A 26,335-nucleotide genomic window follows, 5' to 3' on the forward strand; every position below is an offset into this window, starting at 1 on the left:
AAAAAACAAAGATTAACTTGAAGTCACAAAGCATTACTGTCAGATTTTTCGTGATCAGTTGTTTTCTAAATTACTGTTTTGTTATATGGAACCATACATTTTTATTTACACTGTACTACGGCAAGTAAAATAAAAACAAATAAAACATTGTACCAACATTTCTGTTTGTAGGTATTATTAAAGATAAAAGAAATAATAGGGAAATAAGACTGAATCAGGTATTAAAATTACTTTATATCAAACGGCAACACGTTCACCAAGTAACGTTGGAAAGTATCTTCCAGCTGAGCCCGGCGTGACGTTAATTTATGATTCTGATCACAAGCCCCGGCGGGTGGGAAGATTAAGGGAGGTTCTAAGTGTCCACGTATTCTTGAGATGTTTCCATTATCGTTAAAAATATGCTAATCTCGGGCGCTGAAATTCATTGCAAGTAAGGGACAACGTAAAGATAACCTACACTTGTCTCGACACTTGTCTCGAATTTAATAATTAACAATTATTAAGTCAGCTTTATTTTGTTATTAATACTTTTCAATCAGCTTTCAAGATACAATTACGAAAAACAAAAATTCTTTTAGTAAATTTTATATATGATTCACTATCAGCTTGATCTCCTTAATTTGTTAATTGCACGCGGAAAAGGGATGATTTTTATCTATTAGGATTAAATGTTTCCGGTTCCGTGTATTCCTTTGTTTATTTGTTGAAAATTGTATTTTTATTTATTACTACCGAGTTCCGATGGAAATTATAACTAATAAATGAAACACTTGCTTGTACTTCACAGAGTCATGTGTATTAAATCAAGTAAAATATACTGTAGGGTATGTCCTTCGTTTGCAACGTCAGATGAACGATAACGATTAGCAAGATTTTTCGTCCTTAACTTTTAAGGAATGAAATCGGGTCACGAGATATCTCGTCCATAGTCGCGAAAGAGTTGAACCTTTTCAAAGGTACACGAAGACTTGGTTGTATAATACATTCCGCATCGACTATATCTTCGCACGAATACTGGAACGAAGTGCTCGTAATTTTTCTGTTAATATAGTTGAAACCGTGCAAGATGAAAAAACTCAGTGAAGATCTGACGATGTTTATGATTACACTTGAAAAGGATTACGCTTTGAAATGTAATGCATATGAAAACACAAAAAAATTACAGGGCTATGAGAATAATATAAATAATCAATAAATAATTATTCTAATGAACACTTATTCGATTAACTTCATCTGTTTAGTGACATCGAATACAGTGTTATTTGTCATTATTATCCTTTAATCCTCGTCAAAATCAAATTTTATCTGACATTTATCTTTGCAAGTGTCTTCATCAAAATAAGCTAATCTAGAGTTAGTCGTTAAACTATTTTGTGAAGATGAAATATGCAAAATAAACATGCGGAACGGGCGTTCACGAGGTTCGTCGCGAGTAAACGTGTTAATCTGTTTCGAAATTAATGCCCGAATGTCTATGATCTTCGGAGTATCCTATTTTCAGCGACGTCGCGCCGTGCCGGTGAATCTTCAAGAACACACACCCCTGTTTCCGACATGAAAGGATCCGGTCAATTGCTTTGTAACAGCGTTAAAACAATGCGGAAGATGATCACCAAAAGAGAAAGCTCTATTTTCGCCAGACTACGTGGAATAATCGCATTAGTTTATCTCGCAAGTACTTTATTTCTTTTCATTCTGAACGGAGTGGCAATTACTCGACGAGAAATCGCATCTTCGGAATGGCTTTTTCTAAAAGGGACAGAAGATTGCTCGTCGTATCGTGTAAATCTTTCGTTGTCGGAACAGGGCTGCATGGAAGCAGCCATTTTAATGGGAATTCTTTCATTTTGCCGGTCCACGGAGTGCCCGAGATGACTCTTGTTCGATGAAACAGAAAGTTAATCAGCATAATTAGACGAATCGCTCCGATAATTCTGATTACTCCCACCGATGACTTTTTGGAAACATTTTTTTCTGCGTTACTCCGGTATCACGATAACGAGGATAATTATGTCTCTTGGTAACACTCGTCTCACGCTGGTTGTTCTGTTTTGGTTATTTAGGTTCCGCAAACGTGAAATACTTGACGAAGTAAAAATTTCGATTTCATTTCTAAATACATAATCGTAATTCTTCCGAATTGCACGCACATACGTAGTAAACTCGATTTATATCGCATATCGAAAAATCAAATCATTATGTTTTCATTTATTTTTACATAACATCCGAATGAAGAACATTGAATTGTTGAGTGATCGTTTCTGTTCAGATCGATAAAAGATAATTCATTTTCTTCTTCGATTTCAACACGTGAGGGGAAATGCATTTCCCGAAAGAATGTTGAATCTCTATCCATGAAAGTTGTGTCTGCGCACGTAGAATATTCGGAAGAATGCAAAAGGAAGGGCGTGAAGGTGTACGTGCTCGTGCCTCAGAAATAAATCATTACGCCATGAAGGCCACGTAAAATTTATTACCCTTAATATATCATACATCTCTCTTAGAAGAAGATTCGATTCCGTGTTCCTAACTTAATCCTCTTCCTGGCTGTTTTTTCACCTTAAATATCTAAAATTGCCTATCTCGTTATTAATGGATCTGTCTTCTTATGGGATCTATTAACTACACGCACCTTCGATAAGTAGGTATCATTACACATGGTGGTCTGTAAATGGATTCTAGAATTTAAATACGAAAATAAATATAAGTGGAAGATTCAAGAAAAAAATGTTTTATTTGGTCGATGTCGGTGAAAAAAATTCCTGCAGTGAGTGCGTTAACTTCACACATTTGCTACAGACATAGAAACAGATATAGAAACTATAGTTTCCATGAGCGAATCTTGCTGTCATTTTGAAAACGACAGTATTACTTTAGGAACTGCAGTATTTCCTTCATTACCACGGCATTGCCTTAGGTACTACAGTACTGGTTTGCTAACTGTAGCAAAAAAGATCTTCAATAAAAAATAGGAATCCGCTCACTGTAAAACTATCACTGCCGCGTCATCCGACTTCAAGTGACACCATCTTTCCCATAAACTGAAATACTCATTCCTTGGTGACGTATCGAACGAACCGAATTCTCTTGGACGTATAAAATATAAGAAACACAATGGAGCAATCGTTCTAAAGAATTTGAATTTTAGTTTCCACTTGATTCAAACAAAACTATTTCGACTGCACAGCAGTGTTAACGAGTGTTCACTTGACAGTTAAATTGTAAACTCTTTCGCTACCTATATGCCACCTATACACGACGGGTGACTATAGTCATCGGCCACAAAAATGGAGCCAAAAGTTAATACAATACAAACTATAAGAAAAATACGTTCATGGAAAAATTACAAACACATTGTTATGAACACAAATGATTTAGCTTCTAAAAGCAGTGTCACAGCGGCGTTTTTCAGACGAAAGGGCCACGAATGCCGAGAATTGTGCGCGCTTGATATTCCCACTTTTGACACGGCGCTCCGTTCTACACGAAAGACTTCGCAGCGATGCCCGTAGCGAAAGAGTTAAGAACTGATTTTCATTCGTGCCGGGTATGTTAAAAATCTTCTTGAAGAGGATTAGCTGGAGCAAGGCTTTCTTTATCTCCGCACAACACAAACGTCTATCTGAAACACGGAGATGCTATCGGTTCGAGCTCGCGGCTTATTTCGAGGATACCCAGCCGTCCGATCGGCGAGACGATTTCTCAATTCGAGGGAAGGTAATACAAGGCCGACGAGGAAGGTCCGATCGAGGGTTCTGCCTAGGAATGCACGTTTTTCAGTGATCGGTCACGTGCCGGCACCACCCCTTCCCTACCCCAGTCGTACACACGTGGCTGATACATAGACCGTGTCAGGAAGTCGACACATGTGCCGCGCGCGACGCCGTGCGTACCAAGCAGTGCACAGCCTTTCCCCTATTTCCGCGGGCAACACGTTTCAATGTGGTTTGCATACGGGAACGATCTCGATTTCCATCGTAAAGATGTACCCTCGTGCCGTCAAGTGGTTTAATAATGAGGAAAAGCAATTCGACGGAATCCCGTTGAAAACCGGCGGCAATGCATTTTACGATCCCTCGATCGGTTTCCGCTGACGTGGACGATCTCCTCCTTCTCTCCGACGCGCGAAAACCGTGAGCTCGCGCGAACATAACTCCCGTTAAGACCGCGCCGGGTTTGCCACGCGGATCACGTGGGCCACTCACTTCCATCGATTCGGGAGATCGTTGGCTGTATCGCACGGCTCTGCGGAGATTAATCCTTTGGACGTTGATGAAGCAGCACTCCGTCCGAAGAAAGAGACCATGGCTCCATATCATTGTTCCGCGCTAATCGACTCAGATCTGTTTGATTTATTTACTTATGTAGAATCTATGGGAAGTAGTACCGGTTAGAGTGCAAGGAGAAAAAAATTGTTTCATTGATGGACACGAACGCAAGAAGAAGAAAGTAAAACAAGACGTAAGACACTGATTTTAATGCATGCTAATTTGTCTTTAGAAAGATGCATTTGATTTAGAGAGAAAGTCCAATTGATTATCAATTTTTAGGTTGATTCGCTGAATAATATTTGTGATTAATAGAATAAATTGTTAATCATCGATTAAAGGAAATTAATCGTTCAAGAATAGGCAATCGATATAATGGATCACTAAGAATTAATTGATAATTATCAATTGTTATCTTTAACATCGGATTAAAATCCCAGATATATTGGAAGTTTATAAAAGCTTGCAACTGTAATAAAGGGAGAGGAAAACGGTGAAACAGCAGAAATATATTTTCACGCAAAAATATTTGATTTCCAAGGGGTCGATATTTGCATACCTGTTTCTATTGTTATTTTAGGCTGTATCATATGCCTTTCCTCCTGGTTTATTTCAAACTGTTTCAAGTTTGAAAAAAACATCTTTTGCCTACGTGTTTGTACGTGGGGAGTAAAGCGGGAGAGTACGATGTATGCGACGGCCTAAAGATAAACAATCAAAAGAGCAAAGAGGATTAGGGAGTGTAGGGGAGGGAGAGTATGCGAGGAAGAGTCAGTCTGCGTCCAGCTTTGAAGAAACGTACAAGCCTGTAACCGATTATACTTGTTAATACATTGTTAGTGTCTTCTATCGATTTCTTATCATTTTATCCTGACATCGGGGTTCCTTATTCCCGGGATATCCTTTAGGAAGGCTCGGGCGAATAAACGGATCCTACATGTATATGCTTTTTAGAAGAATTCTCATCTGTTGTTATAAAATTGACTAATTCTTATCCAAGTTTCCAGAAAATATCAAAAAACATCGACCCACAGTTTTCCTTGCCTCTCGGAAAAATGAGATGGCTGACTGTAAGCGATTTCTGCACAAAATCGTACATTCAGTGAACTTTTAACAGTGCGTTCTATAGGTTTTCGTCCAAACCGATTAATAATGTATGGTATTTTGTGAGCAAAACTGTGCAATATTTACCATCCTATAATATTCAGCTGAAATATTCACGATATGTCCATGGCGCGAAAATTCTGCCGACATTTGAACGGTGTGCTATTAATGCGAGAGTAGTTAGACCTGTTTTCCAGACGGCGAATCGAATATTTTATAGTCCGCCGGCCTTATTCCGATGAGCCGACAAAATTATCTTCTCCGTGGCGAACGTGGAAGCGAGATTGTATTCATAGAGGTGATGGAATTAGACTGCCACTCTAATTCTATGAAACAGCTTTAGAACACACGTCAGGCGTCCGTAAATAGAAAAGTGGCTCCGAGTGAAATTTGTCTCAACTTTAAAGTGAGTATTTCGATTGCGTCGACTCCTCGGGGGTAAATGATAATATCTTATGTACCTAATGTCGGTTATGTTGGCCTCTTTAACCTTCCGACGATCGCATGTCAAGCGAGCAAGGTTATTCACTATTTCAAATTTCGATCGCTGTCGCGTAGCAGGTTAAATATGTCTTTATACTCTGCAAATATATCGCGACAAAATTAAAGCAAAGAGAAGTTAAAACACTTTAATTAATGAGTTTTTACCGAGGGTCATTAATTATGCAGGAACGGTTGAAGATAAATAAAGTGATTTAAAGCGTATCAATGATTTAAATAATACTGAATTTGTCAAGTAAGTAAGTTGAATAAAGCCTTGCTTGTTTAATGGGTTAAACGATAATAACATTCTAAAATAATAAAATAATTATTAATGAAATACTGAAACGATCACCTACGAAAATAAAATATTAAATTAATAAATTGATGAATAGATAAATAGAATCAAACCGTTAAGATAGAAAACGATACATAATGAAGCGTAGGAAATAAAAAATATCGAATACTTTCCTTCAGTCAGGATGTAACTCATTATAGAACGGAGAAGCATATTCTATGTAAATCTACTTCAAGTTCGGTACATCCGGGGGTTGGTCGCGAAGCCAACCGATTTCGACGAAGACTTCGCGTGCAGAATTCGATTGACGGTCATCATTCTCGAGTTTCCGTGTCCAGCGACAGTATCTTGTTCACGTTCCGCTTAAATGCATCGGCAGGATACATTAGAACCGAGCTAGAACACACCGACGAGCGTACTTTTTCGAGAGTCTCCGCCTCGAAATTCGCTGCCGCGGTTTCAGCTAATTATTCGCCGCATTATCATGTGCATTTTACCTGCTGGTGAATAATTCATAGGCATCTTCGATACATGGAGCGGCGGAGCTACTTGCATGATATCTATTCCCAGCTTTCAGGTCGGGCAATTCGACGTTGAATTATGCAAATAGACGAATAGAGGACATAAACTACCCCAGAAGAGCCTTTCCTTATAATGGATCAATAAATGTTTTGGATACAAATTCCTTCCCACGTCTCTGACACACAAACATTTCACGTGAAGAGCTGCGATCGAAAATAGGGAATTCTTTATATCCGAAGGAAAATATCCGGCACGAAAATCCATTTCAATTCTTTCAATAAAGTTTCTTCAGTTCGATGTTTGTGGTATGCTTAGAATCATTCGAACAACCGAGATTTTTCTTACTATTACTATCAGTTATTCTTCACTGAAATAATTGAAATTTTTGGAACAATCGTTACAATTTATACTGAACACAAATCTCTTTTTTCAAAATTCGATCACTTTACAGTTACTTTCAATTTTCCGGTTCAATAAATCCATTCTTCAACAATTCAATCCTACAAACCAATGAGGGAGTATCATAAACTATCCCTTTACCTCAGTTACTCCATACTTTATTCCAACACTCATAAAATACATTTTCATTGTATTATACGTATGTCCAAAGTCACGGTAACAGCGAAATATGACTGAAGATATCCTTCAGAAACGCTGAAACAGTTCTCCACTGTGACAGATTTCGTCGATCGACAGGAAAGATACTCAATGACGGTCCGCCGGGCAGGTTTCATAGAGATCCATCCAAACAGGGTTGTGTACACCGGAGACTATCATCCAAATACGGAATTAACTATGCATCTACGGGAAACAGGGCAAGTTTTGATAGTAGCCCCGGCCAATATTCGATTCCTTTTGTGCAGCGTGCACGGTTAAACGCGTCTTTCAATAGCGGTCACTCCACGGTCGTTACGTCAAATAGAAGTCCCTGGGCAACGCGGATGATCAGTGAATGCAACGCTGCCATCGAAGGCTCTCGCATAATCCTTAGGCGGAGACAGAAACCGTTCGGCCGCGGCGGTGCACGCATTTCTGTCCGCAGCTGACCCTGGCAAAGACCTGTCAAACCATTCAACTGTCTTTCGGATGCCAGTCCGTTTCACTTTGTGGCCGCTTTGTTTAGCCAGCCGGCGAACGGACAGGTCGCGGGAGAATTGGTACGCCGCGCCGTCGTTGATAACGCTGCCCGGGATCTCCGGCGGATGTATCGTGGAAAGTTGCCGATGTATCCTCTATATTCTCCCCCGGTCGCGTATCCACCCGCCTCTACCCGGTACTGCCGAATCCCGTGAATTTAACTTTGCGATCGACGCGACTGTGCGAACTAATTGCCACGGATTTACAGCAGCGCGATGTTCCGTTCCTACCGAGAACGCTTCGCATCGTTTCGCTGGCCGTTCAGAACATTGTTAGTACTTATCATACGGGATCGGGCAGCTGGTTTTCAGGACTGTGAAACGAATATGTTGGAAATAAGCGAGTTTTTTTGTACAGTTGACTGATGGGTGAATATTCTTTTTATGATGTGACTCAACAGGTTTTTCCTGGGAGTATAGATGTAATGGTAGTTTAATGAATGTTTGGTGAATAAATTCCGATTTCGATTATGACTTATTATGGATTTAGATTAGATATTGCGAATGTAATTTTCTAGAATTTTGGATTGTATTATGTGACGTGAATAATAAATTACAATTTAACACTTTGACCGCAACGAGAATTTAGAGCATTTCGGATAACATTACTTATCGTATCATAAGAAATGCAATTGGTATTTGAATTAATCAGCATGATTATTTGGAATGATATTGTATCATAGATCTTAAGTTAGACTGCTATTCAGCTGCTTATGTAATTAAATATTTTATACAACGTAAGTTTTCTTCTTGTAATTGTTTTCAAGTAATTTGGACAGTCCGATCATCGGCAACCGCATGGCAGTTAACGTGTTAAGTAATGAAACTGGACAAGAAACGAAATTTATTACAAAGTGTTATTTCAAGTATCATTTAAACAGAATAATTATATTATAGTTTCCAACGGCATATCATTTTATTTGAAATAAAATGTTATTACACAATTTTGTAAATAAATATCTTTGAGCTGTTGGTAAAAAAACAATTTTAGAGGTGAAGAGACATTTATTTTAGACTAAATTAATGACAAATGAATTTTGAAAATATGCAGAATACTCTGAAAGTAACTTAACACTGTTCGACATTAATTTTTTGCCATTTAATTCCGAATATGAAACAATGCAGAATGAGAAAATATTTTATAGCATACGTTTTATCAAATTCTCGCGCTGATATCGGAATGTTGTACCGCAAAAGAACATTCCTCTGAGATAAATGCTCCTTACAAAATGAACGAAAAATCTACCACGTAGGTAGTATTTCAATACCACCGTCATGTCCAATACGAATAAACTATGCAATATGCATCAAGTATTCTCAAAATATACACTAAAAATAATATACCATCGGAATATTTACTCTTCAATATCGTATTCATTTACTAAACTAGTTGTTAATCCTGTTCTTAGTTGCACTTACGAGTGTACCCGTATTCCTTTCAATATTTAATGAAAGCACCATTTAGTCTTGTTGGATTTATCATAAATAATAACACTTTTCTTAAATACACGAAACGCAAACAACACAAACCGCAAGACACCACAAACATGTAAAATATGAATATGTCACAATAACAAAATCGTTTCCCGAGCAATAAACAAAATACAATACGTTAAATACATCGGTATATATAAAATAGATTCGTATACACTTTCCTAACAAACTTAGTGCTTCTCGCGTATGAAACTCTGGAAATAGATCTGTCTAGGTCGACTAAAAAAATTGTTCAAATACCTAAAGTACGTTACGAATGTGCTAGAAAAGGGTATGTAATTCGACGTGAAACCGATAAAAAGTCGCAATTTAATGGCGCAGTGACACGAATAACCGCAAAAGGAGCTGCCCGGTAATTGTCAAAAATACACAAATTGCCATTAATCTTGTTTACGGCGTTTATTTCAATTATAGCACGACCGAGATTGCTGCCAGACCGAAAGCGCCGACTAACAATCGGTCCGGTCGATGTGCGACACGTGCGTTCCGGGGCCACTTTTAATATTTCGTTTCGCAAAAACGTGATTAATCGCGAAACGTTGAATGCGCCGGCATCTACGATTTGTATGGCAGCTCAATGTGTACCGCGCTTTTTATGCCGAATCTAATTCCGCCGAATTAGCGGTTCGCGCGAGCTTGTACACGCTGTTTCCTGGATCCTGAGTTAACAGAAACTGCTGCGGGAAAACAGGGGCGGCGGGGACCGGTCAAAAACCGCGCATCCGGTTCTCCTACACGGACGGAAATCGGAACTGAAACGTTGAGGAACAATGACTTGTGGTCCCTCGTTCCATCGCTAAATTCTGCGGATATTCTGTACTAGTATCGGAATTAATCGGTTCATTTTCGGGTTTAACCTCTTGTCCTATGGCATCGAATCGAATACATTTGAGGCAAATGCTTCAAGTCGTGTATAGTGGATTTGTGAATAGTAAGTATATTTTACATAATCCGTAGTTATGTGTATAGTAGAATCTCGATTAACCAAACCAAGGTTACCCGATCTCTTGAATATTCAAACCAGCGATTTCATTTATTTTTCTGAGTAAACTCTCCTAATTTTGATTGTGGGTACGTAAGCAGTTTCCAAAATGAATTATTTCATCGTTCGATTGTCCGAACTATTTGATTATTCGAACCATGTTTGTGTCGCTTAGTTCGGATAATCGTAATTCCACAATAATGAACTTTTGTGGGAAATATAATTCCTTCTCCTTATTAAAAAAGAATTATTAAGATCGAAATAGTTTTTACGAGACTACATTGTTGTGAAGTAAATCACAAGTGAAATGATGAAAGATTCTTTAAGGAAAGATATAGAAAATCATCTAATAGGAATGATAATAAATAGTTCTTCTTTCGTCGACTATACAGTTCCAATTACCGTTTTTACGAAAAATTTGGGTGCGTTTGAATAAATATTGCGTGGTAAATTTCTTTTTTATATCTGTGTAGCAGCCAGCTATAAAAAGTTGAAGGTGCCGAGAAAAATCCTTGGCTACGTATTTCAAGATTCCTTCGGGAAGCGCATGCAGGGTTCACGAGCGAGAGCCAGTGGAAGACCATAAAGGTTATTAAATATGGAAATCTTGTTGACGGATTCAGATATGAATTAATTAGACGATCATAACCTACCGGGGAAATGGAGCTATTTAAATGCTGTAGTGCATCCATTAGCATCAAGAATTTAGTATGCGACAGCAGTGAAACTTCAGATATACAAAGAGGAGAACATTGATGCGCTCGTAAAGTTGAGAACGTGCATTGTACACGTGCATGAGAACAATGAAAAATGTATTCGAATCGCGTTGCAGCCGCGAACTGGTGATAGAGCCGAGCCGAGCTGAGGAACTGTCTATAGAAAATGAACAACGCTGAAACAAATCAAATTGTCGCGTCATATGATATCGTACATTCTATTCTTATCTTGCACCCAGAACAAATGTTACCATTCTGTTCACTAGAAAAGCAGTAGGTAATTGAATCCAATTCAAATCAACTCTATTCCTTGTCGTGGCAATTTTGAATGTCACTATCTAAAGTCAACAACTACGAATGAGTGATTAACTATTTCAATAAGGAGAAATTAATATGTGGTTCTCTTCTTTTCTAATATTTAAGACTTCAATGCGTAGTTCACATTTTTCATAGAAAGTTTTGAAAAGTTTACAAAACTCCGGTCTACGTGGCGTTAGCCTTTATTCTTGTACTCCTTGTTGTCTCTATGAACAGTCAATACAATAAATACTTCTATAGTTATATTGAAAAACAATAGCTACAATAGTATCAGAAATAAAATATTTCTCTAGAGAATTATTCCGATCCATTGTTTTATTTCTCTAGATTTATCGTGTATTTTAGCTCGGGGAGCTCTACTCGTTTACGGAGAGCTCGAGGCCATCGGCCTATAACTCCAGATGTTTGTGGCAAAACTAGGACCAAGGGTGTAACGAGCCGGATAAATAGCGCCGTCGCCTTTTTTATCGATTCATTCGCCTGAGCTATTTAACAGCTCGTTTCAGTCTTTCGGTTCTAAAGAATTTCGATCTCGGATATTTTCGTTGCCTTTCCAACGGAACCAACGCGATTTATTTTTCTATAAGTAGTGGCAACCGGCCATTCAACTGACGCGGTCGTAAAATCAGCATTATACTGTGAAGTATTGATTTAGACAATTCCTAGCATTACACGAATCATTTTGAATAACTATTTAACATAGTTAGCTGAATGAATTCTTGTTAGTGAAATACTTGGCTAAGATAATTAGCTGAATATAATCTGGTCAGTTGAATGCTTCATTCAGACAGTACTTACTTGTTATTCATAAGCAATTGTTCTGTTCACGTACTCGAATAATTCGTGTTTCTTCGACGCAGTATATGAGAAAATTGTTTATAGAACGATGATTTATACAATCAGAAGTAATAAGACACCAATTCAGTATTAAAGGAAATTAATTGTGAAAGTTAATGAGAAAAGTTTTAAACAATAATTTGTGAATAGATAATAATACATACTGACGTAACATTTCATGAAGATATAATGAAGCATGTGTCTAACAATCAATAAAAATTTCTTTTTGATACCTACTTAGCAACACTGTTTATTTATTTAAAGTTTAGAGTTTAGGATTGCATTTAAAAACAGAACAATTTTATTTTGTTTTTCTATCTTCAGTAATATTCAAGATAATCGAACAAATGTATTTTACAAAATGAATGTGACATAATTTTATAGGTCAAATATTTATAAGCTACTGAAAAGCCTGTAACTATTCTTTTTTAAATCAGGCTTCAAGGATTCATTATTTACCTCTTAGACAATAACGAATTCATTCAATAGATTTTGTCTTTCAGACGAAATGAATTATTTAAAACAGTCGGTGAAAAATTTGTCGGATTTAGCTTTCTACAGTTTCTTTCTGTCCGATAATGTAATGAGAGAAGACGATGAATAAAATTATGCATCTCTCATTATTTATTCTTTTCGGTGAGACCTATGAAAGTAGCAAGGCATCGCCTACTTTTTATATTTCACAGAAATTGTGTCGAGTGTCTTCTTATAGAACTCTAACAGGTGGAACAGCGAATCGGTAGACATTGAAATCATATTAGAGTTAAAAAGATTATGTTAACGAAACAAAAAATTGAAAGCTTATGATGTTTCATAGAGATTGCTCTCTTGACTGTTTTACATTTTATAAATGAAGGAAAATTCGATTCGGTATGTCATTGAGAAAATGAATGGTAATATGTCTACAAAAATTTATGTCAACCGAGTTCTGATGACATGACAACGAAAGTGAGAACAGTCAATCTTTATTTCGCTAACAAGTGTTTGTAAATACACCGGTGAAAATATTTCGCGGTTGGAGGATATTAAATATTCGAAGTAGAATCGCGAGGACAGCTAAATCTGAAATCCAAGATACGTATCTTAGAAGAATATATACTTTTTCGGGATATATTTTCTGGCACAAATATTCCTGACAGACTCTTGTCTGCAGACTGACTTTTCTATTCATGCACCACCGAGGACTCACCATAAAAATGGAAGAGTGTTCTTGAGTGTTCGTGTCGTCGTCAGGAATAACTGATTTTTTAGTGCTTTAGTTTTTTACACGCCTGTTCGCGAAACTATTTCGTGGAAAGTGAAATTCAATAAAAACAACTTTTCCCCGTATAAAGGAAAATAAGGTGATGTATCGGGACGTCCCGTAGGTGATGCTCGTTTCTCTTTTCCCTTTATATTCTTGAAGAAGCTCCAGGGCCTATTTCGGCAAAAACATATAAAACGGACGGAAGATGTAATATAATCGCAGGGACAAGTTGTTGGATTAGTGAAACGTTGATTAATTCATTGAGACTTAAAAGCGATCTCGCAAATCCCATTACTTATGCAATGTTTTCGTAACTCCTAATCTGCATATTAAAACTTCAATGATTCCTCGTTTTGATTCTTCTTCTATACTGCGGAACAGGCTTACTATTTATTAATTCTTTCGAAAATATAAAACCGAACGTAACTTTGGAAAAATATTAACCAATTGTTACTAAAACAAGAAAATCTCATGTAAAAATTTTTATAGAAATTTTCCAAAGTCTGTGTATACAATTCTGTTTTTACTTGCATTAATTTGACAAAAATACAGAATACATTTATGTTTAGTCTACTACATCAATTTTTATAGTACATTCAATAAATCGAGTATATCAGATAATTGGATATGAACAAAGTATTTAGCTAAAAGAATATGAGAGGGCCGCCAATCGCTACTATTACCTTGATTTGCATGAGTTCATAATAACCTGTCAACCATCAAAGCCTCAATTATAATTGTTGTATTGTATTTAGAGTTGAATAGTCATTGTGTTCGCTCCGTTCCATTATTTCATACTACCATTTCTAATCTGTACATACATAAAATTTCTATTATTATATCTGGTTATATACATATAAAACTTTTATAAGTTTTTATATCTGGCGCCTCGATTCGTCGAATGTACAGTAGCCTTCCAAATCAATGTATGAAAATAATTCTCGGGTGTTAATTGGAATCAGTCGAGCAATGAGGTCGCACTTGAATCTTGATCCAACTCAAGTGACTCGATTCATCGGAATCGTGGTCAGCTCATTGCTGTAGAAAGCCCTCAATTTCATCCGTCTAAGCCGGCGTAACGTCCTGCAATCGATACTGTAGCGCGGTAGCACTTCATGGGAACATTCCAGTTAGAGCAGACAGCAGGGTCCTCTCAGCTTCTGTAATTTCTCTTTAATTGTGGCCCGTCTCGGCGGATCGTTGAAACGGATAAATCGACTGACCGCGCTAAACATCTGCGATCACCTGTCCCACCTCTATTTCCCGACGTCGAAAATTGACGATAGTTGTTATTGACACCGCTAAAGGTGACGCGCGACCATCTTCGTGGGACACCCTGTCGCGGGCACACCGCAACGCCTTCCGGTTGACGTCTGATGACGTCTTTTAACACGCTGCATCTACGTCTTATCGGAGGGCAACTTGACAATTTTACTTCAGGTAATAACGCTACTTTACTTGTTTACTCATTTATTTGGTAATAATTTATATTTACTAATTGTAAAAGTAAAAATTATATTTAATTCCTTCTAGCTTATATTATTCAATTAAGTAAATTTCTGGACTCTCCACCCTTTACACTTGAACGGTTTTCACTAGAAATATTCAACATTTTCTGATGAGATATGGACGAAATTCTTTGTAACTACATAACTACTGAGAAAACTAACTAGTGAGAAAACATACATAACGTAAGAAACAGAGCTATTTTATTTCAATGGTTCACATAGCTATGCATTATACAAAGCTTAATATGTATACAAGGTGTGATACAACCGAATCGGGGCTGATTCTATGTGAAAAAATATGTCGAAAATATACAATAAAATTGTTTCATATGAGGCTTTGTTTCCCAGAAAATCGATTTTGAAAATTCGTCAGGTATACATGCATGCACTTAACCATTTCTCGTTACTGGATCTCGCTGTACACCATTGTCTCTGTATATGACTTTTTAATTTTGCCATATCAAATCAAGTGATGACTGAGAGTCGTCTCTCGAGTATAAAGAGATAATAATTATTTTCGAGCACATTACGGCTGCAATACGTAGTAGTTCATTTATAATACAATTTATAATATAATATATTTCAATTGCTATCATAAAATTATATATGGATGTAAACAATATTATTGAAATATGATGTGTTCCAAAATAGCATGCAAACAGTATGCGTGATTCTATGAGAAATTGTATCCCGTAATTCTACGCGCTCGATCAAATTTACAGTTCACTTATATTTGATCCCACACTTTAATTAAAATTTAATTGAAGTATCGAAAAGATGCAATTGTATTGGTTCCGTGTAAAATTATAGGGTGCAAGAATGACAAGGTTATTGTATCTATATTTAAATGCAAGTATAAAGACAAATGTTGTTTCGAGTTTTCCTTGTAGTAGAATTGAACCGATAATTGATTTATCTTATTGGTAGCATTGCAGCCGTGCTCACTGTATTGCGAAATGACATAGGAGAAATACGAGCAGTGGAGCAATATCTCGTTACAGGAACTATCAGAAAAAGAGCTGTCACGTCGATATCTTCGCACAACCTATGCCAGCATCCAATAAATTAGAACCAGCCGAGGAAATTAAGAAGAAATCGGAGAGGATGTAAATGCAATAAAGCAGGGAGATTAAATTGAATTGGTTATCAAGTAAAATGAACGCTTGTCACTGATTGCACGCAAATGCCAGTTTCGTAACTAGAAAGTGCAGGTACGAAGCAAAATTGATCTAGAGCAGTGTTTCCCAACGTAAACAAGATAGCATAAATATTATAATATAATATTAAAAATTATATATATGTTACATAGGGGAGAATAAGAATTTTAGAAAGGCTTAGGTGGGGCATGGTACAAAAAAGGTTGGGAAACACTGATTTAGAGAATACGTGGAACTGTTTTAACCGCATAAAGTGAAAACTTCGTAACATACGAAATTACGAAATTCTTAAAGAACTTCTTTCCGGAATGATAACAACTAATAAATTTTTTATTGTTAGTAAAATTTCCGGAAGTTCACCGACGCAAAATAATGCACTGCATTAAATGCTTTGTGTGTATAAATTCTTTTAGTTCTGACTCGAGAAAGTTGTTTTTAAGAAGAAGCTTTTAAAATTTATTTGCATACATTTTCATCTTCGAACAAAGTTATTTTTCATGTACGATTATTTATCATCACTTTTACAGTTACTTTTTTTATTAGACTAATTACTTCTCTTTCAAATTTGTAATTTTACATTTGAAATATTGTAATAAATTAACGATTGTGATCTCTACAGTAATTACCTACTTCACTAATCTAGATTAGAAAAATCTCACGACTACCGAAAATCGGTTAACAGAAATTCGCAAAAGTACTCAAACGGCGTGGTAAGAAATGAATTATCGTGGAAAAAGTTGTACATTGTATTGGACATTGTTTGAAACAAGTTGCATAAAACTGAAAAAATTTAGAATTTTTCAAAATGTAACAATATGTAAATAATTGTAAAATATTTTTTTCGTCTAAGTAGGAACAAATAAGAAACGTTGGAACGCTTTTCAAGTAGACTGCATATGTCATCTTTCTTTACTACTGTCAGATAATTTAATTGAAGGTAATACAGGCTTGAATAAAATAAATGTTTTACATGTTAGAGGTTACAAACATAATTAACAAGATGCCCTATCGCTTTTCCGTATCAAACTACAAAACAACAAGAAATATCACAATATGATACGATAACTGATTAAAATAAGCGAAACCAGATTCATGCTGAACGTACACGCATTAATTAAGTAAATTGACATTTCGAATTTCTAACAGGTATAAAAAGTAAATAATTCAAACGACTGTAATGCATTATAATTCTGACAAACGTCCTGAGTTATTAACCAATGGCCTCGAGCAGCAAGAAAACAGCTAGAAATTGTTTTTAATAGAAGCGTTCCACGGTGGCACGAATTCGCCTCCGCGTTCAAATGAGATCCACATATTAAACGGCGACGCGTTTCTTTTCTGAATTAATTTACTGACGGGGGGAGAGAAGGGAGTAGCAAACGCGGTTTTCCGGCCAGGAAAGGGGTACGGGAAGCGGAATAAATGTGCACCGCAAATGATTAAAATGAAGGATTACGTAACGTCTCGGCGCCGCGCGAAGCTTATCGTTTAAATGCAGCTGATTCTGCAGTTGCAGGTGGAAATGTATTGCTGCGGGCGGCGGGCATTTGTAACAATGCTTTGTGTCACCGGAACGCCGGCAAGCAGGGGCGCGCGAGAGATCGATCTAGAAAGCTTTAACGAGATACAAGCTTGGAATCGTTTCTCGCGGACGTTAACTTTCGTGTACATAACGCCTCCGAAACACCTTGCTCCGCGGTAAACCACTCGAACACACTTTTAATAGGCGGCGGAAAGTATCACACCAATTCCTCGAACACATGAAATACTTTTCCGGTGGGAACAGTGCAATTTGCATCTGAAACAGAATTTCTAAGATGGTGGTTGAATATTTCCTGCGAATGGTTAGTTACTTTACGAATATATAAACTTTTCAGGCAAGGCAATTATGTCTTCTTGCAAAATCATTATTTCCTTTTTCTTCAAATTCTGGTGAATTTACTTTGCACAAAATTTAAAAGCTTTTAGGAATTTAGAATTAAAGAATTTAGGCAGTACAGAATTGAACAAAGCATAGGAATTTTTGTAAGTGGCGCCGTTATGGGAATACTTGTAAAAAATTGCGAGTGTAAAAAATTTGAGTCCTATTTATCCGGTCGTACGTTATTTCTTAAACTTTACCGAATTCCATCGCGCCAGTCCCTTATGATTGTTGCAAAGTTGCAATTGTTATGAAATTATCGCGATCCTGGCAAAGAACGTGCGAAATTATTCTGCTAGGGAAGCTGGTTCGCCGATGCATGCCGGAGAAGCTCTTCCATTGTCTTAGCGAGTCGAAACGGACGGCCTCTATAAATTACAATTTCAATTTCGTACAAATGAAACTACATACTTTCCGGAAATACGTTTCACCGCCAGTGCGGAGCTGCCGGTTCATTACACCGTAACGCCAATGTACATTTCAATTACACACCCTCACCCTGCGGCCCGTGGCCTGATGAAAATCGAGCGCGGCGACGCCACCGGATTCGCCTAACTGATGTTTGAACAAGGATATCTGAATCGCGCCGCGATTATGCATCTCAGCCATTAGATTGTTTAATCCTGCCGTAATGTCTGACTAGCGATCTCCATTCGCTCCTTCCAGTTATGTTGTCCGTCGAATTTTCAGTGAACGCGTGAATGTTTCGTATCTATATCTTTCTTTTTGTAAATGTGTAAAACGTACTGTTTCTCTTTTAAATAATTCGGTGACAGTATCTGAAAAGAGGACACAATTAAGGTATATTCGGCAATTTTCAATAACGCTAAATCCTTACATCACTGGAAGTTCCGCGCGATACGAGTTTCAGAATGCGACACGTTATCATTGAACGAGAACTTCTGCTGAATGTAGTCATAATTGTACAGTAATTAATTCTATCATAAATTGCGAATAGATGCTTTCATATCAAACATAGAATTCGAGAAAATTTTGAACGGTACGGACTCCAAAGTTCTTGAAAACAGAACTCAAAACTTCGCAAGATTTGCAAGACTTCAGAGGACTGCATACATTCAAAACCAAAAGTCAACGTTCAAAACGTTGACTTTTCATAACAAAATTTGTTCAATCTCATTATTAAGCAATCGCGAATCGTAATTGTCTTCTTCCCGTTTTAATTGCGAGTCGGGCAACAGGCGGCAGTCTCGCAAGCGCTTGAATCAACGCCACCTATTGCCTTATTTGGCGCAACTAATTTCAAGCGGTGGCTCCGTTAACAATGCAAGAATATTCGGTTCGAAGTAAGCAGCTAACGGAAAATCCGCGTGCGCGGCTTGTCCGCGAAGCTAGTCTTTGTAAGATTCTGCTTGAATTTCCGGGCGGAAAGCGGATCCCACGCGCGCGCGGAAAGAGAACTGTGGTTACCGGCGCGGCAGAACAAATACATCGACTCAAGTGTCCATTCCACGATGCACGACAATGGCCACAATGCGATACGGAAACAAAGGATACTCCCGTGTACCGCGTGGACTCCGTCTGCCATTGAGGAATATTAAATTACTCGGCCGGGAAAGGGGGACTACGTAATGGGAAATAGGTCGACGTACGAGGAACCGGTATAGGGGTAGTTCAATGGGGTTGGCGATAATGACCACTGATAACAAACGAAAACTAATGAAACAGAAAAAACAGTGCGTGATTCGAGACGGTGATTACCGGTGATTGGTTTCTTAACTTTCTTAACGACTTGTTTACACCACGGGGGGGGGGGGGGGGGGGGAGCGAACATTAAACCCAGCATTCATGATCGTGTAATAGCCAGCCTCACAATCACGAAACTGCCGAGGAAGCGTAATACATCTTACAAATTGACATCGCATATCACAACTGACCCGCGAAACGCACATGCGCCGAGAATGTCAAATATCCGAAACGCGCCGAGTCTGTCATATCGTATGATTACTATAATTGTGGATGGGCTAGTTAGCTTTCGTGGTCCGTTTGTATAATGGCTGCGTTAATGATAATCAACTGACGATTGTGGGGGCGAATTAACAAAGTGGAAGCATCTGTAATGAGAAGGTAGTGTAAACTTAGAATGCCTGAGTAGCGGTCGTGTAACATTTATTTATATGCTTTGTACGAAAATTTTAAACTTTGCATGGAAAAGAATGTCGCTTCAAAAATAATTTTTGAAAGCTTTGGAAATTAATTGTTGCTTCGATAAAACTTTCATTTGAAAATAAAAGATTCAATTTTTCGATAAAGAACGAAAGATGAACAAAAGTCATGGTTATTATCAAAACACACTCTAGATGTTTCAAATAGAAATCAGGTTCTAATCGCGTCAACTAATCAATTCACTATTCCCCAACAATCAAACACACCTTCCTCAACTCTTGGCTATTTCCTTCCCCGAAAGAAGGATTAAACCATCCACAAATAATCCGAAAAATAATTAAAAAGAACCCTCGTTAAACGGAACTCAGTTACATTTATCAGGCGCAAACCAGGCTGGAACCCCGGAGCAACGCGTGTCGGTGGCCTTAAAACCTCCCTTCGAATCCGACCACCGAATACGGCAGTCGGGCCCTTTCGTTTCCCCTAATTCCGCCATTATCAGAGGTAACCATTCGCGAATTATGAAGTTCCCGAGAGGAGGTAGTCGGTTCTCACGCAATTCCGTCGGTGCGCGGCAAGATTACCCGTGGGCCGTTTACGGGGCGAGGCGTCACCGTGAAAAGCAACTCGGGGAATGAGACCCCTTTACCGATGACATTAATTAAGTTACGGATTACGGGTTCCGCGACGTACCCACTCCGCGCCCGGCACATGGCGCGTGGCCTATTCCCTGCCGGCTCTCTTGTCGTTCTGCCAGCCGATACGCTTCCAGCTCGCAACCCCTTTCGGCTCATCCCCTGATCCTCTATCTCTGCCTGTAGCCCCCTACTCTATCCCCCCCTATCATTTCCTCCGTTGCGCGGCGGTGTTCTTCATCAAGGCTCCAACTGCAACCACCACACGTCCTTCCTGTTCGAGCTTCCCCTCGAAACGAGCAACACGTTCCCACCCCCGACCGACGACCAGAGGGCGCAAACTTATCACCAGCTTCTCCTCTCATCGTCCATCTACGGATATCGTTGTATGCAATGCATATTAAATCGCTCCACCGCTAGCTGACTTAAATTACGCTTAATGCGGACCAGTCTCACCCCCTCGCTTCTCGCTACAGCTCCGCCGATCGTATTAGTCCCGTAAAGTACACTACTTGTGCCTTCTTCGCGCATTGGTCTTATTAGGTGGGACTTTGACTCGAATTCGATCATTATCATCGCCGGATCGATCATGAACGATGCAACGAGGATGAAGGTGTTAATTTGCGAGGGAGTCGCTTCTATCAACTATCCGGAATACGAGCTTGTGTGTTTACTGCATTATTTCTAATAATCGTTTGGAAAGCGAAATGTGACATTTCGTTCTCTGATTTCCTTTCACTCTGTGATTGTTACTTTTTTTTATTGTTTTCAATCGGTAACTGTAGATATATCGTATTTTTGTGAATGCTGATTCATAACAGCGGAATGTAATTAGTGTAACATAATGTTTTTCCCTTTTTTCTATTGATTAAAAGTAATTTTTTTGTTTTCTATAAATATTTGGGAACTTTATATTGAACGATGCATGGTTGCTTATATACATCGTACGATTATCGTTAATAATTATTGAAGTTTTTTAAAAAGTGACGGTAAGCAACGTGTTATAGTGCGACCCATATGAACGTTGTACAATTTGAATTTTAAATGCGATTCATTTGCTGTTACAAATGTTATGTTTATTATACAGCGATGCACTATAATTGCGAGTAGTTATACTTCGAGGGGAAAATATTTTTCGACTGCCTTTTTTGTTTTTTCTAATGGGACTGTGTGAAATCTGTGAATCGAGACCTCGAATCGAGAACCGAAAAGTATGTAGCGTTATCGGGGCAACATTTAATTTTCATTATCGTCATTGTAAACTGTGCTCGCGTTTTGGGCGATAGGCGATACCTGATATCTTGTCGCGGGCGATATTATTTTATTTCGCGAAATACGAACCCGTTAATAAATGTGTATGAATACAACTCCATGGGATTTTAATCGAATACGTATCGAAGTACTATAAATCCAGTCCGGTATAATGATCATATTCCGTTTTACAGAGGTCATCGAACCTATCTCATCTTTCAAAAAATCGCTTTCGAAAATTCTTTAATCAGACGTGAACCTAATATACCAATTTTCTTATTCAAAACAAATTAACCTCTAATTGTTTACAAATTTTGTTCAAAACTACCAACCTTTTAGTTTGGTATCGTTGAAAATACTACTGCGTCTGTTCCGACGTATAAAAGTATTGTTTTATTGTAACGTGTAGCCATATTACCATACAAAATTAGTATTGAAATTTAACTCCTAAAATAATAATCTTTAAAGTATTTTATCAATTACTATTTGAGATTCCTTCAACCAACGTATTAAACGCAAGTGAAGTCTTTCAGACACTTCTCATTAGACTAAGAACTTTTGTGCATTTATGAAAACTCTGAAAATGCATAATTGCACAGAATGCATGCAATTTGAAGGAATATATGATGTATCCAGAGCGTTACATGATATACAGGGTGGACCATCAAACGTCATTATTTTAGATTATTCTGCTGTTAGCGTTTCAATCGGACATTTTTTAGCTAAAATAACATGGTTCGAGAAGAGCTTTAAGATAATTATACCAAGTTTTTTGTCAATCCATTTTTTCAGAGTTGTCAAGGTCACCTTCAGTTTTTTACAGGCAGACCTACAATTTTTTTACACCCACCTTTTAGGGGACACTGAGACGAATTCGGCAAGCCGCCATAAAAAGTACCCCTTCTTCATCTAAACCAGAGAAACATTTTAAAAATATCATTTACCTTAATCGAATCGATGCTCAAAATACTGTTCACTAGCAGCAATACACTTGCGTAAACGGTTAAGAAATAACTACCTAGTTCTTTCTATAGGACTAATTTGCGGACTGTTTGCCACTGTAGCCATAAAGAAAAAAAAATTGTAGGTTTACCTGTGAAAAACTGAAGGTGACCTTGACAACTCTGGAATGATCGTGCAATCATCTTAAAGCTGTCCTTGAACTATGTTATTTTAGTTAAAAAAATATCCGATCGAACCGCTAGCAGCAAAATAATCTAAATTAATGACGCTTGGTGGTCCACGCTGTATGTACATGCTTTTTATAGTGTTCATTGGGAAAAACAATTGTCTATCGTAATTCTGTTTCTCTACTTCCTTGCTTAAACCTACGATTTTGCCTAAATGTTTCTAAATAAGTTCACTTGTAATTTTTCAAAAGACATTCACAATACGAAAGGAGAGAATTTCGATTCAAAATCGAGCGTTCATTTGCAGTCACGGCGTCGCGCGAGTCGGTTGCTTAATAATTTCCACGGAATGCACGGGCACTTTGTTTGTGCAGCATCGGGCACAAAAGCGTCCGATATTTCGGCCGCGATACAGCGTCGGTGTCAGTGTCGCTCGATACCGGCGAAGAACCCGAGAAAGTTTTCCCGATGACAGCTAATAAAGGTGGCCCGGCGGCGTATCCCCGTCCGGAGGGCTAAACTAGCCCCGGTCGCGCGGTATTTGCAGCGGACTAACCACTTTTCTGTTTGAGCGGGATTTCCAGTTCCCTCTGCCGACATGTTTAGTGTCAAATGGCATGGCGGAGCTGACTGTTTCGAGGCTCTCCCCCAAGTCCGTGGAAAAGTGCCAGTGCCGCGAGCCATCGATCGGCACAACGCGACGTGCCCGAACGAACGGACGTTCAAAAATTCAATGGACGACGACGACGATGAGACAGGTTGTACGCGGATCCTGAGCTTTTTCAGAACGTCTGGGAACACGTTGATATTATTAGAAACGCAATTTTTAACGATCGATCCACGCCACGGGAAATGGAGACGGACCGCGAAAGATAGTCTTTAAACGAAAACTCCACTCGACACGGTTGCTGCAGCAATGGAGGGAAATGGCATCGAAAAATGAAATCCCGATGAATTTACAATTCTATTTTAACCGTTCGCGCTCGATTTGTGTCACTGCGAATATTCGTTATTTTCGAATGAAATATCGACGAGTTCTTTTATCATTAATGTAAAGACATGTCATTCATAAATTAATTATATTTCATGGATTAATACCTTATATAAAATTTAGTGTTAAATATGAAATTTCGTGATTTTTTTGTATCGCAACAAGTGGCGAGTCAGAGTCGTCTTCCGAGCGCAAAGTATTAAACGAACAGATTCTACAATTTATTAATCCCGGAAGATTATTACGGGAAAAATTTTACCTCGCCAAATTTACATTTTAATGATGTTAAAAGACTTAATGACCGTTGTATATAGTACTAATTTTTTAAAATGTATGAATTTTCTTCTGTGCTTGTATTTCAAATGTGTTATACAATAAAATCTGTCGAATATATTATTCACGAACATTTCTATCGTATCTATAGAACATTCACTTGAATATATGATTGAAATAATCTTACCTACATAAATAAACAGAATGTCTGCGGTAATTCGGTTTGATCGTCAGAACGGATGGTATTTAGCATCGAATGAAATGAATTCGTCGTATAACGGTTAGAAGTGAAATCATATTTAAGTCTTTGTCAATGTTTTCTTGTATTCGGCCGCAGTCTGTTACCTCATTCGTAGTCAATATAAACCAGGCTCACTACCAGTTACTAAGAAATCCATTCAAATAGTTTGAAAGTAACGCGAACCACAAAAACTCGCTATCCGTCCGACAGGAGATACCAGCAATTTAGTGAGTGGCGTTTTTGTATCGCGACGTTTCACGCAATATTTAACAGACACGGTAACGGCCGGTTAGAAAATATGGTCGGGCTGAGTGGCGAGGACGAGTTACCTCAAAATTGGTAAATCGATTCATCAATGGAGAGTAGGCCGAGTAGGAAACAGCGGGGAGCGTCGCGAATACCGAACGATCGGGAAAAGTGAGCTGAAACAGCCCCTTTTCGAAATATGATGGGGAACCAATTTTTTTCAGTTTCCACGGGAAATGCCATTATTCCCAGTAAATCAATATCCAATAAGTCTTTTCTACTTGAAAATTGAATTCAATTTCAAATGCAATGCACGCAAAACGTTCCCGCAATTATCGCGAATAATAAATATCGGAGCATAAACGAAAGAAAGAGATGAGCTAAACAAATCAACAGACATACGTATACGCTTATAAAATGTTAACGCAGCTGATTAATACGCTGTTACGTGTACCATACACAGGTATGATGTTCGTCAACCTCGAGAACATGGAAGCTAAGTATATTTATTGTCTCTTTCTGTTAATGGAAAAACCCGATTTCATACTTTCAACGGACAGGTAACGTGGCTTTTAAGAGAAACGCGAGACTCTGGCGAGTACTAGCTGCGACGCTACGGTCCGCTTTATTTAATATTCATATCCCGCAAGAGGAATCGTCATGCGTGAAGAAAATATTAATCCGGGCCGAGTAGTTATGGTTAATTAACCTATTGCCCCATCGAAATTTATCATTCGTTCGCGCCACGGAGCGGAACGAATAGTGTTCATAAAAATTGACAAATGCATTAAACCGAGGAGAGGGGTAGGAAGGAAAATAAAGAGAGGGGACGATTCTCTGATTGCCAATAAGCTGTACACCCGCGCTTTCCTTTCCTCCCTCACGCGCGAGCGGCAGACGATATCGACATGTTCGACATCGCTCGAAAACGAGCCCCGTTTGACGGTCCCGTAAAATCGACAGCTGTTATGGAGCATTCTCGGAGGCATGAAAAAGTTTGCGTCGTCATTAGTGCCGCGCTCTCGGTACCCCCTAATCAGCTCGACTCGACGCGTTATCGCTGATAGCGGCCGCGCCGGCATTCGATCGTCCATTAACCCTTTATAGTTCACCGGTATACACCGTGCGACGGGAACGTGGACGATTTTTTGTTTCAAAATTGAAAAATTTTATCTTCCGACGAAAAATGGGGCGCACCTTCGTCTATAATAATACTGGTCGTTTACACGATACGAGATTAGTAAATAGAAAGACGATGAATGGGAGATTGCGAGGTTAGGAAGTGGTCGATTGATATTTTGCAGCTTTTAATTAATAATGTTGAATAAATTTTGACGAATTTTCATGTATAAAAGATTTCAAATTAGTGGATTATTAACACTAGATTTACGGAAGTTCATGCTACACTTTATTCTATTGGTTTCAGAAAACTACGTGTTGGTTTGTGTAGATCG

The 26,335-nt window shown here is 38.3% G+C and overlaps 1 protein-coding gene and 1 long non-coding RNA gene across 4 annotated transcripts in view; both read right to left on the reverse strand.

Annotated features, from left to right (window-relative positions):
- LOC116433344 (uncharacterized) overlaps positions 1 to 26,335 on the reverse strand; it is a 492,012-nt gene that overhangs the window by 304,091 nt on the left and 161,586 nt on the right. The window lies entirely within an intron of this gene.
- On the reverse strand, positions 3,242 to 5,666 carry LOC143174426 (uncharacterized). 2 transcript variants are annotated; one of them, XR_012998369.1, is made up of 4 exons: positions 5,463 to 5,666; positions 4,831 to 5,352; positions 4,209 to 4,346; positions 3,242 to 3,625 (listed from the first exon to the last, which is right to left on the reverse strand). It is a non-coding gene; the product is annotated as an uncharacterized LOC143174426 (long non-coding RNA). The 2 variants fall into 2 exon arrangements; XR_012998368.1 differs by lacking the exon at positions 3,242 to 3,625 and having other exon boundaries at positions 3,657 to 4,346.

Source organism: Nomia melanderi, chromosome 4 (genome assembly GCF_051020985.1).
Source record: "Nomia melanderi isolate GNS246 chromosome 4, iyNomMela1, whole genome shotgun sequence".
Lineage (NCBI taxonomy): Eukaryota > Metazoa > Arthropoda > Insecta > Hymenoptera > Halictidae > Nomia > Nomia melanderi.